This window comes from Meleagris gallopavo, chromosome 3 (genome assembly GCF_000146605.3).
Source record: "Meleagris gallopavo isolate NT-WF06-2002-E0010 breed Aviagen turkey brand Nicholas breeding stock chromosome 3, Turkey_5.1, whole genome shotgun sequence".
NCBI classification, from domain to species: Eukaryota; Metazoa; Chordata; class Aves; order Galliformes; family Phasianidae; genus Meleagris; species Meleagris gallopavo.
In genome coordinates, this window is record NC_015013.2 from 34,560,347 (window position 1) to 34,576,597 (window position 16,251).

Genomic DNA, 16,251 nt, shown 5'->3' on the forward strand with positions numbered 1-16,251 from the left:
AAGAAATTCATAAGGTGATTGATGCAAACTAAGCAGAAAACTTTTAATTTACACAAAAATTTACACTGACACAAAATTATCAGCAGAAAAAGAATTTCATTATGGTTAGATAAGGTATCTTGCCTTCTTATAAGGAAGTCAATCATATAGCACTATTTACTAAAAAGAATTGGCTCTCTAACCGTCTTGGAGGCTTCAGTGTACAAAATCAGAACTCACAACTGCAGCATCTTGAGATTCTAATCATAAAAACTCTTATCTAAAGTCAGGGGCCTGAACTACAAGCTGTAGTACAGGAAACTTTTTAAATGAAACCAAAAGGCAGGTCATTACCTGAAATCACTAAACTAGAAATTTACTCCAAAAGCTTGGATTTCTTTCTGAACCTGGCATTGAAGGAAGTAGTTAGGAACAATCTTTGACATAACACACATCAGCATCTTTGTTCTAACAGATCAGGTATGCAAATAACAACGTTTATTTTATGTAGGCATAGTCCTTCAGTAAAATTCTCTAATTGTTCATAATTTTCATGACCGAGACAGAGGTTAAAGATCCAGTAAACACATTAAGTAACATTTCATTATGAAATACATTAGACAAGATATTAAGGACAAGAATTTGAAGAAAATAGCTCAAAGTTCCAAGTGTACATCTTACAGCACTGAATATTATAAGCACAGAACACACATACTCTCATACTCTCATTTTCCATGAAAAGTATTTCAAATAAGTAACCAAATTTAAGGACTACAAAATCACTAGTACTCTTCTCACTAGTATAGTTAGTATGCTGTAGGTAGTATGCTATAGTAATAGCAATAGCAATAGCCATAGTGTAGTTTCCATTAGTAGAGTCATTAGAATTTACATGTTAAGAAATAGATTTCTACTTCCTTTTAGGAGATACTTTAACTAAAATATTTTGTGACACAGGCAAAACATAGTAGATTGATGTGGTATAAAATAGTACAGCAATTAGCCATACCGTATCACACATATGGTATGTATAATATACCAGCTTTTTCAGACTCAGAAGCTCTTTTTCCTTTACAAAGAGATATTAAGGGGCAAAGGAAGTAAAAAAGAAGAGCCATGATGTCCTTTCAGTCTTTATGGCTCAATTACAAGCTACAGTCCTAGTCACAGAAAAAGCAGGAAATTGTAGGCCAAGCCCCCTTTGCTGAATCTGTCTTGAGACTTCATACAGCGATATAACACAACTAAACTCATTTCTGTCCCTAAAGCTACATGTGCCTTGCAAAAAGATTAAAAGTAGGTAGCAACAGCGCATAAGTTTATATGCAATAATTTTTACCATTCAAAGAATGAATGGAAATGCAAAATGCGCTGTAATGTTATATTTTGAGTTACACAGCATATGCATTTAAAGAATATTTCAGGAGGATTATCATGGTCTCCTGCAACATGATGTAAGGCTTTGAGTTTTAGATGTGGCTGACCAGATTGACTTTTACATGATCTACTTGTCATCACATATCAAACTTAAGACAAAAACAAACAAAAACAAAATCCAGACTCACAAAGTCAGAAGTAAGCTTCTGTCTCCTTTTACAAAAAATTTTAAAAATATATAGTCATGCCATGTGCATGTTGACAGCTGAAGCATCAACAGTCAAGAAACAGTAAACTAAGAAAAAGGAGAATATTTGCAAATATGTTTTGACCATCTTTAGGACTGTGGTAATTTAAATGTACTGCCAAAATGCATGGAGATGCGTTCAAAGGATAATAAACAAAAGAAATAGAAACCCTAAACCAGCAAGGCCAGTGGTAAAACTCATGGTGCTTCTTAGGTAAAGGTTCAGAAGTGGACTGTTGATCTGGGCTGAGCTTGGAGCTGGCTTTATCATACGTGAATATGAACCATTGACCTAGTGAAACATTGTTAAAGTTATATATTCTTAATTTGGTTAGTCAGCCACAGTACTGGAGTAAGCAGTGAAAAAGTGATATCTCAAGTTGGAAAGGGCAGCCTGTAAAACTTGCATCTATTTCCCTTCATGAAAGAAGGAGTATGCCCCAAGAGGTAGAAGTCCTCTACTTCCATCTCCTTTGGGAATAACAGTAAAGACATCAATAGATTTTCTGATACCATAAAAACCCTAGAAGATATGTTGAAATAATGCTACTTTTTAGTCTGTTGTTCTACCTTTACTAATCATTTTGTGACTGTATCTCTCACACTTTTCACTTAAATCCGTAAATTGAGCCATAGGAGTCCAACAAATTGTTCAGATTCAATAACTGCAAACACTCTTGCATATTGTGTTCAGGAAATTTTTTTATTGTTGTTACACAGTAGTACCAAGTACTTATAATGAAAATAAATATGTGCAACACATGACCTAACATCCATCTGAATGTTTCGTATTAGTCTGAGACAATGGTGATAGGAATGTACTCCTTGACTAGGTGATGGTAGATTTATCTCAGACATCTTTGACCCTTTCCAAGAACAAATCACACTCTTTCCCCTGACTGTAGGATGGATCTTAGTCAAATTAAATATTTAGCACAAGACCTTAAAATGTGTTAAATAAGTCCCATCCTTACACAGTAGTCTTCTTACTCAAATTCTGGATCATATTTCAGATTCAGCTGGCCAAGGTGTTTATACAGTAGGTTTCATACAATGAGCATGATGCTCAGGGTTTCTATGTCAAATACTTTGAGAAAAGAAGAAGGAGGAACAAACATAGTTCCTTTAATTGCAGCCTATATATAAATAAAGACAAGTGGAGTTAATGTTATCATTTTAGCAAGTGAAAGCGGACCTCAGCTATACCAGAGAAGCTTAAAAAAACAATCTTTCTCTTTGATGAAGCAATGCACTTCAGGCCTGTTTTTGAGGTCAAGTTGAAATTTTGACACTGTGCTTGCTGATTAAATTTAGTCGAGATGTTGGGCTCCATTGAGATGGACACTAGACAAACACTGCCTACTCCAGATCTCCTAAAAGGGAATATATATTGTAACCTGAAATGAGATACAATTGTGTTACAGTGCATATGGAAAGTGAAGTGCTTCTTAAACATTCTTAGGAGGGTTCAAATCATTTTCAATTTGTAAATCCATTGTATTTTACTAGCTTTCACCATATAATATATATACACATATATTATTTGTTTGTTTATTTGTTTGTTTATTAGGGAATGTAATCACCTTTTTGGAGCAAACAGCCCTGGCAACTCACTTCCACATACTAGTACCTCATCAAGATTAACAGAAAATTCAAGACAGCTTCCAAGTTCTCCTAAAGCCATCAGTTACATGAAAACACAATCTGAAAAGTGCACAAAAAAATTAGAATTATTAGAACAGTTCTTGAACTGACAGGAGGAAGAAAGGTAAATGCAATTAGGTCAGCTATGGGTTCACAAGCAATTGTCGTGTTTTCCTTTCCTCTTTATTTATCCAGAAATTTTACATTTAAAATATATCATTGTAGTAAACAGGCCATAACATTATAAAACTTATTCTCCTTTAATGAACATCAAAACTGCACAATGAAACACAATCACTTAAAAACATATGCAGGAGCAATGAAATGCTACTAAACTATATTTCAGAGCTTTAGGTGCTAGCAAGTATGACATTGCAATGAAGGTGTCATTTTAAACAACCTTAAGCCTTATATCTATGGTCCTAAGATCTAAAGAGAAAATAAATTAGGCTAATCTTGTTTTCAGTTTCTTTAATATATCACTTTCTACTAATTGAATTAACACTACTAAGTTTATCTTCTCTAAGTCTTCCAGCTTCGTTTCCACTGAAAGTGCTAAGACCTAGTTCCCTCATAGTTTTGAAAAAAGTCATTACCTTACAGCCGAGACATTGAGAATGTCTTGCAGAACTCACTACTACAACACCAAAAACCTTTTAAAAACGTGGTAAGTGACACCTTGTATTGGGGCCTGTTTTCTTTACTCACAAAAATGAAGGAAGGAATAACATTTCATAAAGACTTTGTTGTTGCACCAGTTAAGAAGGGAGTTCTGACAAAGCAGTTCCCTATTCTTTTGGACTTCATTCAGGACTTGGCATCTTATTTGAATTATTACTTACTATAGCTGTGGATTTTTATGGAGAAAGCAGAATACCCATTCTGAGCACCTCAGGATGCATGCCAAAGCAAGTACATATGAAAATACGTACAGCAGATGAAGAACTGACTCTGCACATCACTGTAGGGGTTTTTTTCCCATCACTGTGTCTCCATCTAATTCACTTCTGGCCGGGTTATTGCAGGAGAAAATAAATCAATAAAAACACAGTCTATTGTAGTTATAAGCTGCATGCCTCTCCACTTCCCTATGTGAATACACCTTGATCTCTCCAAGGATATAATTCTCTAATCTACCCTCTTTGGATGGACTGCTACGCAGCATGCTGCTCTGAGCTGCCTGGGCTCAAGCAAATGGGATTCACAATTTCACATTAGTGGAGTGCTAGGCCTGGGATGGTAGGCTCCACTAAGAGACTAATGGCTGCTGGCTATCAGCCACACACAAATATCTCAGCCCTGCCTCAGTGTACACAGTTGCTTACTTTCAACTTTACCGTAAGTTATAGAGCAAATCATCTTGGGTGAGATCACACTGCACGTGTGTCACATCCAGGGGATCAGGCCCAGCCAGTACAGGTTCATGAAAGGCAGATCATGCTTGACCAACCTCATCTCCTTCTACAACTAGGTGACCAGACTGGTAGACGAGGAAAAGGCTGTTGATGTAGTCTAAAAAAAAAAACAACCTAGATTTCAGCAAAGCCTTTGACATGGTCTCTCACAGTATTCTCCTGGGGAAACTGGCTGCCTGTGCCCTTGATAGGTAAATCATTCTTTGGGTAAGAACTGGGTAGAGGGCCGTGCCCAACAGTAGTGGTTAACGGAGTTAAGTCCAGCTGGTGACCCGTTCCAAGTGGTGTCCCCCAGGGGTTGGTACTGGGGCCCATCTTGTTTAATATCTTTATTGATGACCTGGATGAGGGGATTGAGTGTACCCTCAGTAAGTATGTAGATGATACCAAGTTGGGAGATGGCGTCAGTTTGCCTGAGGGTATAGAGGCCCTTCAGAGGAAACTAGATAAGCAAGATCATTGGGCTGAGGTGAATAGGATGAGGTTGAACAAGGCCAAGTCCCAGGTCTGCACTCTGGCCACAATAACCCCATGCAGCGTTATAGGCTTGGGGATGAGTGACTGGATGACTATGAAGAGGAAACAGAGCTGGGGGTGTTGGTTGATGCTTGGCTGAACATGAGCCAACAGTGTGCCCAGGCGGCCAAGAGGGCCAACGGCATCCTGGCCTGCATTAGAAATAGTGTGGCCAGCAGGAGCAGGGAGGTCATCATCCCCCTGTACTCAGCACTGGTGAGACTGCACCTCAAGTACTGTGTTCAGTTTTGGGCCCCTCACTTCAAGAAAGACACTGAGGCCCCAGAATGTCCAGAGAAGGGCAAAAAAAGCTGGTGACAGGTCTGGAGCACAAGTCTTATGAGGAGCAGCTGAAAGAGCTGGGATTGTTTCATCTGGAGAAGAGGAGGCTCAGGGGAGAGACCTCATTGCAGTCTTCAGCTTCCTGAAGGGAGACTGTGGTGAGGAGGGGTTTGGCCTCTTCTCCCAGGCAACAAAAAAGACCCAAAGAAATGGCCACAAATTGTACCAGAGGAGGTTTAGATTAGACATAAGGAAAAACTTTTTCTTCCAGAGAGTGGTCAAGTACTGGAATGGCCTGCCCAGGAAGGTGATAGAGTTGCCGTCCCTGGCAGCGTTCAAGAAGCATCTGGATGAGGAGCTACAAGATACGGGTTAGTGGCTTGTGGTAGCAATGATAATGGGAGGATGGTGGGACTAGATGATCTTGTAGGTCCTTTCTAACCTTGTGATTCTATGATTCAAGCATTTCTGTTCTTACAGTGATTGGTAGAGTAAGCTGCTTTGGGTGCCTCAGCCTGTATCTGCCCGAGAGCCTGATTCTTCCCCAGACCTTCTCATATCATTAATTATTGCAGACCTACTTGTTCATCTGGTTACCAAGTCTAAGATTTGCCTGCAGAAAACATTATCTGAGTGGACTAGAGCAGAGCTAACAGTTCAGTCAGTAGCTGAAGATTAGTACTAGTGTCGTCGAAGAGTAGCCACTGCAAACAGCTGTTTCTCTCGAAGAAAAGCATCTGTTCCCTCAGCTGGTGTCTTTGCTAATGCCAGCTGACAGAAGCAAGGTAGAGATTTAAATGCCCTCCTGAGCTCTCAGAAATGACTGGCAAGAGATAAAACTGTCCTACCTTCCCCTTCACCTTGTTCTGCCTGACCAACTTTTCTGCTAGAAGGAAACCAGCACTTACACACACTTCTGAACCACACAGAGTGGCCACACTTCTGCACTTCTTTCCTTGCACCACTTAGAAATTAAAACTGGGACTGATTCATCTGCAAGCAGCAGTTCCTCTCCCCACCACTCCATACAAAACTAGGATTTAGGTGGGTAGATACTTAAAACATTTCTCTGGCAGTCCATCGGTCAAGATGAGGAAAGAAGGGAGGAAGGAAGGAATGGAAGAAAGGAGGAAGGAAAGAAAAAAGGAAAATGAAAAGGTAATGGAAAACAAAAAGATTGTTGATGCATTATTGCATGTGATCAGCCCACTGTGCACTGCTGGTCCTGACAAATATTCAAAGCCAGCAGCAACAGTTTTGCTGGTTTGCTCATAACTGTGGCTCTGGACAGGATGACTCTGTAGAGCTGGAGTTAGTGTGGAATAATCACACTCTTGAGTATTGGGTATGTAACCACATCTCAAATCTTGTAACACCCCAGAGGTGTGATTATCTGCTGTCATGATTTAATTCTTAATTAAAACAAGAGCTGCAGCTCAGATAAGATCTGTGAGAGGATTATGGTCACTCTTGGTTAGACAAAGGGGAACATGTGTCTTTGGAATTAAAATTCAGGTGCTTGGGTGAACTCTGAAATGCTGAGCTGTGCTTGAGTCCAGTTCGTCTTAGTTTTCCCTTTCATGTGATTCAACCAAGAAGCAGCGCACATGGAAAGCTGTCGGGAACCAAACATGGAACAGCCCACTAAACTACACAGAGCTGCCAACATTTGAACATTTTTGCACTTTAGTAACTTCTCAATATTTTGACTCGAATAAAACTGCAAACTTAAGAGTGTGCTTCTAATGATGCTAAAAAGCATGATTCTTGTTACTAAATATTAATAAAAGCCACAGCAGCCATAAAAACACTGCAGGAACGTCCTGATGAAACGTGCACTGAACTACTCGACTTGCAAATATAGAGATGAATATACAGCGCCTGGAGGAAAAATGAACATAAAGAACTTCTGTTATTTTTTTAAACTTAATTTTATTTTTAACAAATATTAACCCAACTTAAGGTCTCTTTTAAAGGTTACATTTGCATTTACAAAGAACTTTCAAGCAATTTAACTACAATGAATTTTAACAAGGCAGCTTCCTGCCCTGGCTCCTTACCTACGTTGAAATTTTATGAGATTCTTCTGGCAGAGTTTCGTAGCTGTTAAGATGAAAGCCTGGATGCATGCATACTTTAAAAGTGGAGGAGGAGGAAAAAGAAGAATAAAAAGAAGAAAGGAAAATAATCAATTTAGTATCAAATTTATTCCAAAGCCAAAAAGTACATTTTTTTCTGACTGTGAGAGAAGACATGCAGGGAGGTCAAAGGTCAAGCAAAGAGGAGACAGTATTGTGTAGGAACTGTCACGCATCACCACCTATTTTGACATGCACAGGGCCGTTTGTTGTCTGTCGAACATGCAAATTAAGTGCCTGCTGTCATAGCTAGCCGATATCTGAAAGTGGAAAATGAGACCACCTGTAACCAGTGAATGGAGTGATGGACAAGCATTCAGAGCTCGTCATTTCCAACGCCATTCACACCACCTCCGAATTGCATATGACATGTAAAAATCTTTTCTTAATATTCACAACCGGGAAGTTTGGGGAATTATGGAGGCTTCAACTGCTGCATCTAATGGGTTCTCCAAGCAGACAGCTGTGACTGTGAGCTGGCTTGATAATTAGGTGTCCAGGAAGATTTTATGCTATGAATCAGTTAAAAGGGAGAAAAGAAAAAGAAAATAATGGCAAGCAAAACTCACTGGAATAGAAATCATATTAACCCTTGCATGTCTTCCTCATCACTTGGCTTGGCTGTACAATTCCCGTGAAGCAAGATTTGCAGAAATCAGACACATAATAATTTGTCTTCCGTCTGTGAGCAGCACTCTCTTCCTACTCAGAAAATTGCACTTCTACGCTTCAACTCTGTCTGATGTTTTGTTTTCCTGAAATGAAAGCATTAAATCCACATATGCCAATTCCCCTCCTATTTGAAAGAAAAGGCAAGCCATTATTTGAAATTCTGGGTAATGAAATTTTGAGAAACAGATTCATTGTGCTGAAATTATGTCCTGCCATGTGCTTGTACATATAAAATCAAGTAGTTTAGCTAGTTTCTTCCGCAATTCTTCGCATGTTATCCCTACTTTTGTATGCATATACACCCTTGTGCGTAGGATGCCATAAATACTCCAGGCAGTATAATGACAAGAAAATATGGGATCTTTCTGTTTTTTACTTCTGTTTGATAAATATAGCTGCTCTAAAATGTTTCAGATAGTGGATAGTATAGACATGTCAAGGTGCACAAGCTCATAAAGTCTGTTATTAGCCTATCTAGTTAATACCACTGTTCCTAATAATGACAATAATAATAATGATAATAATAATAATAATAATAATAACAATAATAATAATAATGTATTTAACTGCTGTGCTATGTTCTGAAAGGTATTCTGGCTCGGTTTCCTCGCAAACATAAACAAGACATGAATATGTAAAGCAGACAGTCAGCATTCATGAGGGTTACTCAACCCACTGAGGATGTCAGAAATCAACCACAGAATATTATCCACAAATGTTTCCAAAAATAACTAGAGAGTTTGTGGACCCCTCTGCACAAAGACTACAGCTCTCCTCCAGAATCCCGAGGACTGAATTTGGGTTCTCAAAACCAGAGGCAGGCGAGAGTTACTGGCAAAATAACAGGCAGCTCTCAATCAAGTCATAGAAAACCTCTTTTTTAAATTAGTTTTAATTTTTAAAAAGCATTATACTTATTGTTTTTATTATTTACATCATGACAAGCTTTAAAATGTGGTAATTGTTTCACCATTTCTCATTACCTGTGTCCACTGCTTCTCTGATTTAGATCTCTGCTGGTTATCTCTTTCCTACTATGGACAGGGGAGATCAGAGAAGCTGCAATAGGATTCATTCAGCCCTCTGCATGGGGCAGGGAGGGAAAATCAGAAAAGAAAGAAATGAAGAGAGCTAATGAAGAGATACACAAGGGAAAAGAGATGCTGGACAAAGAAAGGTCCTACCTTCATAGGAATCCTTCCTGTTCAAAAGTCATCTCTAACTCATCTGGCTGCCCTGTCTCTTCCTCTGTGTTCTTGTCCCTCCTATCTTAGACCTTGAAGTTTCTTGGAAGCAATACTTCTCTTAAGATGCTCTATAGAGAAGAAAGAGATAAGCATCTCAAGGAGTCCTTTTCCCAGCCACATACCAGCAACCCCCTTTGATGGTTTAAGTCTCTAAGACTGTGAGAAAACAAAGCAGGAAAACTTGAATTAGATATTACTCAGTTTGTACTACACGGGCACAGCCTAGATTCTACAAAGGCATATCTAAACACAGTCCTGAAATGCTATCAACTCTGCTTCCTTGTTTCCCCCAAACACCTTAGTTTGCTGCTTGAGCAGACAGAAGTGAAAAAGGCAAAAGACAGGCAAGGTCTGTTTCACTTCTTACTCACTGCAGAGAACAAGCTTGTTTCTCTGTGCCTGAAATCAACAGCCAGGGGAGGCTTGAAGACAGACAGCAGGAGGGTGGTGTCATACTAATCAAATCCTAATCTATGCACAACAGAAAATCCAAAGCACCAACAGTTAAAATCATCCAAGAAAGGGTCATGTTTCCATAGTATAGAGTGCTTGGCAACAATATTTGATTAAAGATTTCTTCTTCAAAATGTTTCACAATTACTATCCACTTGCTGCTGCACAAAACTTTGCTTTGCATCTGCCATATTGCCAGTGTGATCTGAGTTCATAATATCCCTTCTCTCTGAGTATATTCCAGCTTCTTATCATGTTTAACTCACTATAAAATGATGGAAAGAAGAAGCATAAGCTTCGCTGCCTGGTTTTTGATATGTCCTTCAGCCAGTTCACTGCCTGAAACATCTGTGCTGGCACAAGCTGGACAGCAGCACACTGCCATGCAAAAACAAAAACCTGCAGATTCAAATAGAATTCAAACTGGCATTGTTGCTGGAGGACTTATTTGCAAGATTGTCAGTCTTGGCCACAATATACATAGAATTATAGAATCGTTTGTGTTGTGAGTGACCCTTAAAGATCATCTGGTTCAACTCCCCTGCAATGAACAGGGACACCTACAGCTACATCAGGGTGTTCAGAGCCCTATCCAGCTTGACCTTGAATGTCTCCAGGGATGGGGCATCCACCACCTCCCTGATCAACATGTTCTAGGGCCTCACAAGTTACTGTAAAAAACTTCTTCATTTTATCAGTCTAAATCTCCCCTCCTTTCATTTGAAACCATTTCCCCTTGTCTTGTCACAGCAGACCCTGCTAAAGAATCTGTCCTCTTCTTTCTTACAGTCCCCCTTTAGATACTGAAAGTCAGGTAACCTCACAGCCCCAGCTCTCTCAACCTGTCCTCATAGGACAGCTATTCCATCCCTTAGATAATTTTTGTAGCCCTCCTCTGGATGTGCTCTAACAGGTCTGAGGACTCCATACCTGGATGCAGTACTCCAGGTGAGGCCTCACCAGCACAGAGTAGAGAGGCAGGATCACCTCCCTCAACCTGCTGGCCACATATCTTTTGATGCAGCCCAGGATACAGTTGGCTTTCTGGGCAGTGAAGGCCATTTCAGGCTCATGTCCCATTTATCATTCACCAATACCCTCATGTCCTTTTCGACAGTGTTCTATCCTTTCATTCCCCAGCTTGTAAAATCAGGGTTGCCATGCCCCAGGTATAAGACCTCGCACTTGAATTTGTTGAACCTCATGAGTTTCACCTGGGCCCACTGCTGAAGCCTGTCTAGGTCTCTCTAGATGGCATCCCATCCCTCAAGCATGCTGACCACACCACACATCTAGATGTCACCTGCAAACTTGCTGAGGGTACACTCAGTCTCATTGTTGATGCTATTGGTGAAGATGTTTAAGAGCACCAGTCCCAGGACTGACCTTTGAGGAACACCACTTGCTGCTGATCTCCATCCAGACATGAAGCCAATGACCACTACACTCTGGGGAGAATCTCACATCCAGATCCTTGTCCATCCAACAAATCCTTACCTTTCCAATTTGGAGAGAAATATGTTAGGAAGGCCATGTCAAAGGCTTTACTGAAGTCCAGACAGATGACATCGGTGGCTCTTGCTTTGCCCACAGACACAGTTACACAATCATAAAAAGCAACAAGGTTGGTCAGGCATGACTTGCACTTAGTGAAGCCATGCTGGTTATTTCATTATCACCTCTCTCACTTCCATGTGACTTAGCATAGCTTCCAGGAGGATCTGCTCCATGATCTTCCACAGCACAGAGGTGAGACTGACAGGTTGGTAGTTCCCTGAGTCATCTTCTCTATCCTTCTTAAAAATGAGTGTGACATTTCCTTTTTTCCTGTCACCAGGGACTTCACCTGACCCCTGTGACTGTTCAAATATCACTCAGAGTGACGTGGCAGCTAAATCATCCAATTCTCTCAGGACTCTGGGATGTACCTCATCAGGACCCACAGACTTATGGACGTTCAGATTCATCAGATGGTTGCAAACCTGATCTTCACTTTCAATGGGAGAGGCATCACTCCTCCATTTCCGACTTTCTGAACCGTCCACTCAAGGGCTCTTATCTAGAGCAGTCACTAGTGAAGACTGAGGCAAAAAAAGTTGTTGAGTACCTCAGCCTTTTCCTTGTCCATTGTTGCTAGCCTGCCTGTATTGCCCCCTAGCAGAAGTATTTCCTCCTGGACACTTTTTCTGGTTGATGTACCTATAGAAGCCTTTCTTATTCTTCTTTGAGCCCCTCACCAAGTCCAGTTCCTGCTGGGCCTTGGCTTTCCAGATACCATCCCCACACAGCCTAGAAGCATCTCTATACTTCTTACCTGTCCCTGCTTCCACTGCTTTTGCATTTTCTTCTTGCTCTCCAGCCTATTAAGGAGTAAATCCAAAGAATTGGGCTGCACTTCCCACTGTGGCCACATGTATTTAGTTCAGCCAGAAACATGGGAATAGCAAGGCCCTCATGTCATGACTGCTCTTTAGGGGTGCCGTATTAACAACTACATCATTTACAAAAATTCTCCTTCTATACAATTTACTTTGCTGCCATTCAACAAATTAGAGGAATTTTTGTTTTCTACTTTTGATAAAAAATACAAGTGTACAACCTTCAATGACTACCATGGTACTGTTAAATACGGTCCATTCCAAGTTTCAAAGAAAAGGTAATTATTTTCAGATATCATAAAAATGGCAGTCAAGTAGCACCAGATTATTATATTCATTACATAAGAAGTTAGAGAAGGATCAAAGTTTGTCAGAAAGCTATTATACAGGTGGGAAGGGAGATATGGTCATCAATCTGCCTTCAGGTCAATCCAAGGAGGAACTTGTGCATTGCAGTCAAGTGACATAGTAGTTAGACTACAATGTCTCATTCAGTCCAGACTTCTTAGCCAATCAACTCATTACATAAATTTAATTTCGGGTGAAAGTTTTCAGACAGGTTGCAAGCTGGCATTAAATGTCTTTCCAGTACAGGTCTGAGTATGAAAGGAAGAGATAGGGATATTTTAAAGATAATTCTAAGTATTTCTTAACAATATATTAAAATACCAGGAATCCATAGCAATCAAATTTGTCTGCAGTACTTCAGGCCACAAGTTGCTATTCTTCCCATGCAGTAAATAACATGCCAATATCTGATCTTCCTAACAACATGGATAAAAATGGTAAAATATTTTTGGAAAAAACATCTTATGAACAGAACGGAAGTGCTTCTACTCTCTGGGTCACACTCTTTGTGGCAGAGTCAGAAAAAACTGTCCATGGACTAAAATATTATATAAAACAATCTAGTCTGATTTAGGCCTTCTGAGGCCAATATAAACTACCAAATTCTCATTACTTCTGAAAATTCATCTGATTCTTGTGTTTCTACAGTAAATATTTTACCAGCTAATCTGAGACTTGTGTTTCTGCAGATTTCTTCTTGTGGAGGCTTTATTTGATTTTCTTAATTTATTTCATGTGCTTGTCCTCAACAGTCATCCCATAGGCATGAAGACAATTCAAGAACCCAGAAATTCTCTTTATTCTTGAAAGACTTGCAACATATGTAGGGCAGACAAGGCCCTTCACTTTATATGACACTTTTACAGAAAGTTGCTTATTCTGCCAAAGGTATTTGTCTTTGAAACAGCCTAACTGATAGACACAGTAGATGACAAATTGAACTTTAGGGAACTCTAGGTTCAACCTTAAATGAAAAGAGACAATTGCTCTTTCTCTATAAATGGAATTTACCCAAATACAAGACCTGTTTGCCACTCAAACAAGTCCCATTTAACCCCAGCATTAACAGCTAGGTGTGACCTAAAGTGGTGTAGACGCATTGAAAGACAGTCCTCTTCACAAAGCAAGTTTTCATGCCCATTAAATAAAACAAATAATAAAAATTCTCAAGCAATTTGCAGTAGAATTTCCAGGTTCTATTTTCTATTCTATATAATATTATCTTAATATTCATTTAAGCCACTATTTATATTATGAAAAATTTATTGTACAGGAAAAATCATTAAAGCTCGCTTTGGTGCATACTATTAAAATATCCAGTTACCCTTAATATTTAAAAGCAGCAGAAATTTTACTCCTGTGTTAATATGCACAAAGTTCTTCTTATTCTGATTACATTGTGCATTTTCCAAATAAGCATACTGACATTTTTTACAAAATTTTTTCAACAATATATTGTGTTGCTAAGAAGGAAAAATAAAAGAACATGCTTTTCCATTACTTTCCAGATATGCATAATTTCTGATATCATATTTAATTGACGGTTTTATAACATAAGTGTTTTTCTGTGTGACTTTATCTGCCATTTTAGAAATGCTCTCACGGCTATCTATAGATTTCTGAAACATATACAAAAGCAAGTGAGATGAAAACGGCATGACTATAAAATATAAAATGTGCTATCAAAGGAAGTAAATAGCAACAAGCTAAATAACAGCAACAAAAAGTAGGCACCATGCATTGTGATGAAGTCCTCAAAGTGGAGTTTTATGATGGCAGCTTAAAGTTTCTTACAAGCCCTTGTGTTGCAGCCCTGAATGAGCCAGGGACAGCTGCAGCAATTCTCCACAATTAGTCAAGGTCAGACAGTGGAAAGGGAAGACATTCACTATTTGTCAAGAGAACAATGGAAGGAACCCCAGCCTTTCTCAGCCAGAAATGACTGTTCACTGCATTCATTCAATCACTGATGAAATTATGCCTGTCTTCGTTTTGGTTTTTGTTTGTTTGCTTGTTTTTTTTTGTTTGTTTGTTTTTTGTTTTTTTGTATGGTAGAGGGGGGCAACCCTTCTAGATAATCAAAGTGTAAGAGCTAACAAGTCAGAGCAATGGCACAAAAACAAGCTTGTTTTAAGTACTGAAAGCATATGTTCTTGACGCACATCAATGTTTTGACACTTGCAGAGATTAAGGCTATCATTTCCACAACCTTTGAGTAAAAATACTGAATTCACTTAAACTTATTACTTCAGTTGCAGATTTAAAGAAGGCATTTTGTTTTTCATTTTTGTTTTAAACATGTATTTTTCACAAACACATGAAAATATCCAGAAAGAAAATTGAGTTATGTTTTGAGGTAAGATTCCCTTGATGTACGTAACCTACCAGAGGTGGAAAATGTGAGAAACAATCCAATGGCTGTCATTAGCAGCAGTGACAATAAAAAAGTTAAACATTCTTATTGAATGAAATGAAAATGAAAATTTTTTAGTGTTTAATTTTTGCATATGGAACGGTCTTTTGAGTTTCCTTATGGTACTGCACTAATACAGAAACTGCAAAAATGTGGTTATAAATAATGGATATGAAGTAGTAGTTTTGATATAGAACACTCGGGGTACTGCATTGGGATGAACGGCTTTATTTATGTAAATCCTGTCACTGGCATGAACAAGTGTGGGGATGCAGAATGTGCTTAAACTGTTACTTGGAGACCATGTTTTTAGAAAGTGCACTGTGAATTTCAATATGTTAAAAAAAAATTATCCATAGTCACTGCAAACAGCATTGAAGCAGGTTTATTGTAGTTCTGAATGCTAACATGCTTTTAAATGTTTTATCATATTTGCATTCATCAAAGGCAAATAATTTTTAGGTACTTAGGGCGGTAATTCTTACAGTTAAGGAGTTTGAAAGCATTACCGTAAGTATGGGTAATTAAAAACATCAAAGGAGAAAATATTCTTTTTCTGGATAGCACCTGAAAAGTAGATTGCATTATAGCTTTAGAAGAAAGGAATTTCTCCTTCAGGTAGTTTTTGCAGCTACTTAGGCTGCACAAGCCACACCTGTACTTGCATACTACCATAATAGAGGGAAGGACTGAAATCTGTGAGCCATTGTATCAACTTCTGAAGATTACTTCTACTATAGTCCTGACTATAGCTACCTCTTTTGCTGTTGCTCTCCTACAGACACATCAGGATGTTTGAAAACATTTTAAAAGAATGCACACCATCTGTTTGGTGTTTTTTCTTCCAAAAATCTTTCCCCTGGTGACCCAAAGCTGCATCCGTCCTGCAGTTAAGGAGCCATCTGCCCCAGCTGAAAGATTCAATAAGAGGAGGAAATGGGAGAGATTTTACCTTGATTTAACTTAACACACCAAATAAACTGCTTCCATAATAAATCTCTAATGAATTATGTCTGAAAATTGGGCATTTTAATATATTAACTTTAGAGCATCCCTTTTCACCTCGAGCAATTCAGGTAAATCCTTTAAAGTAGCACAAATGTTGTTCTCCATATATTTAATAAAGACTGCAACTTGCCAGT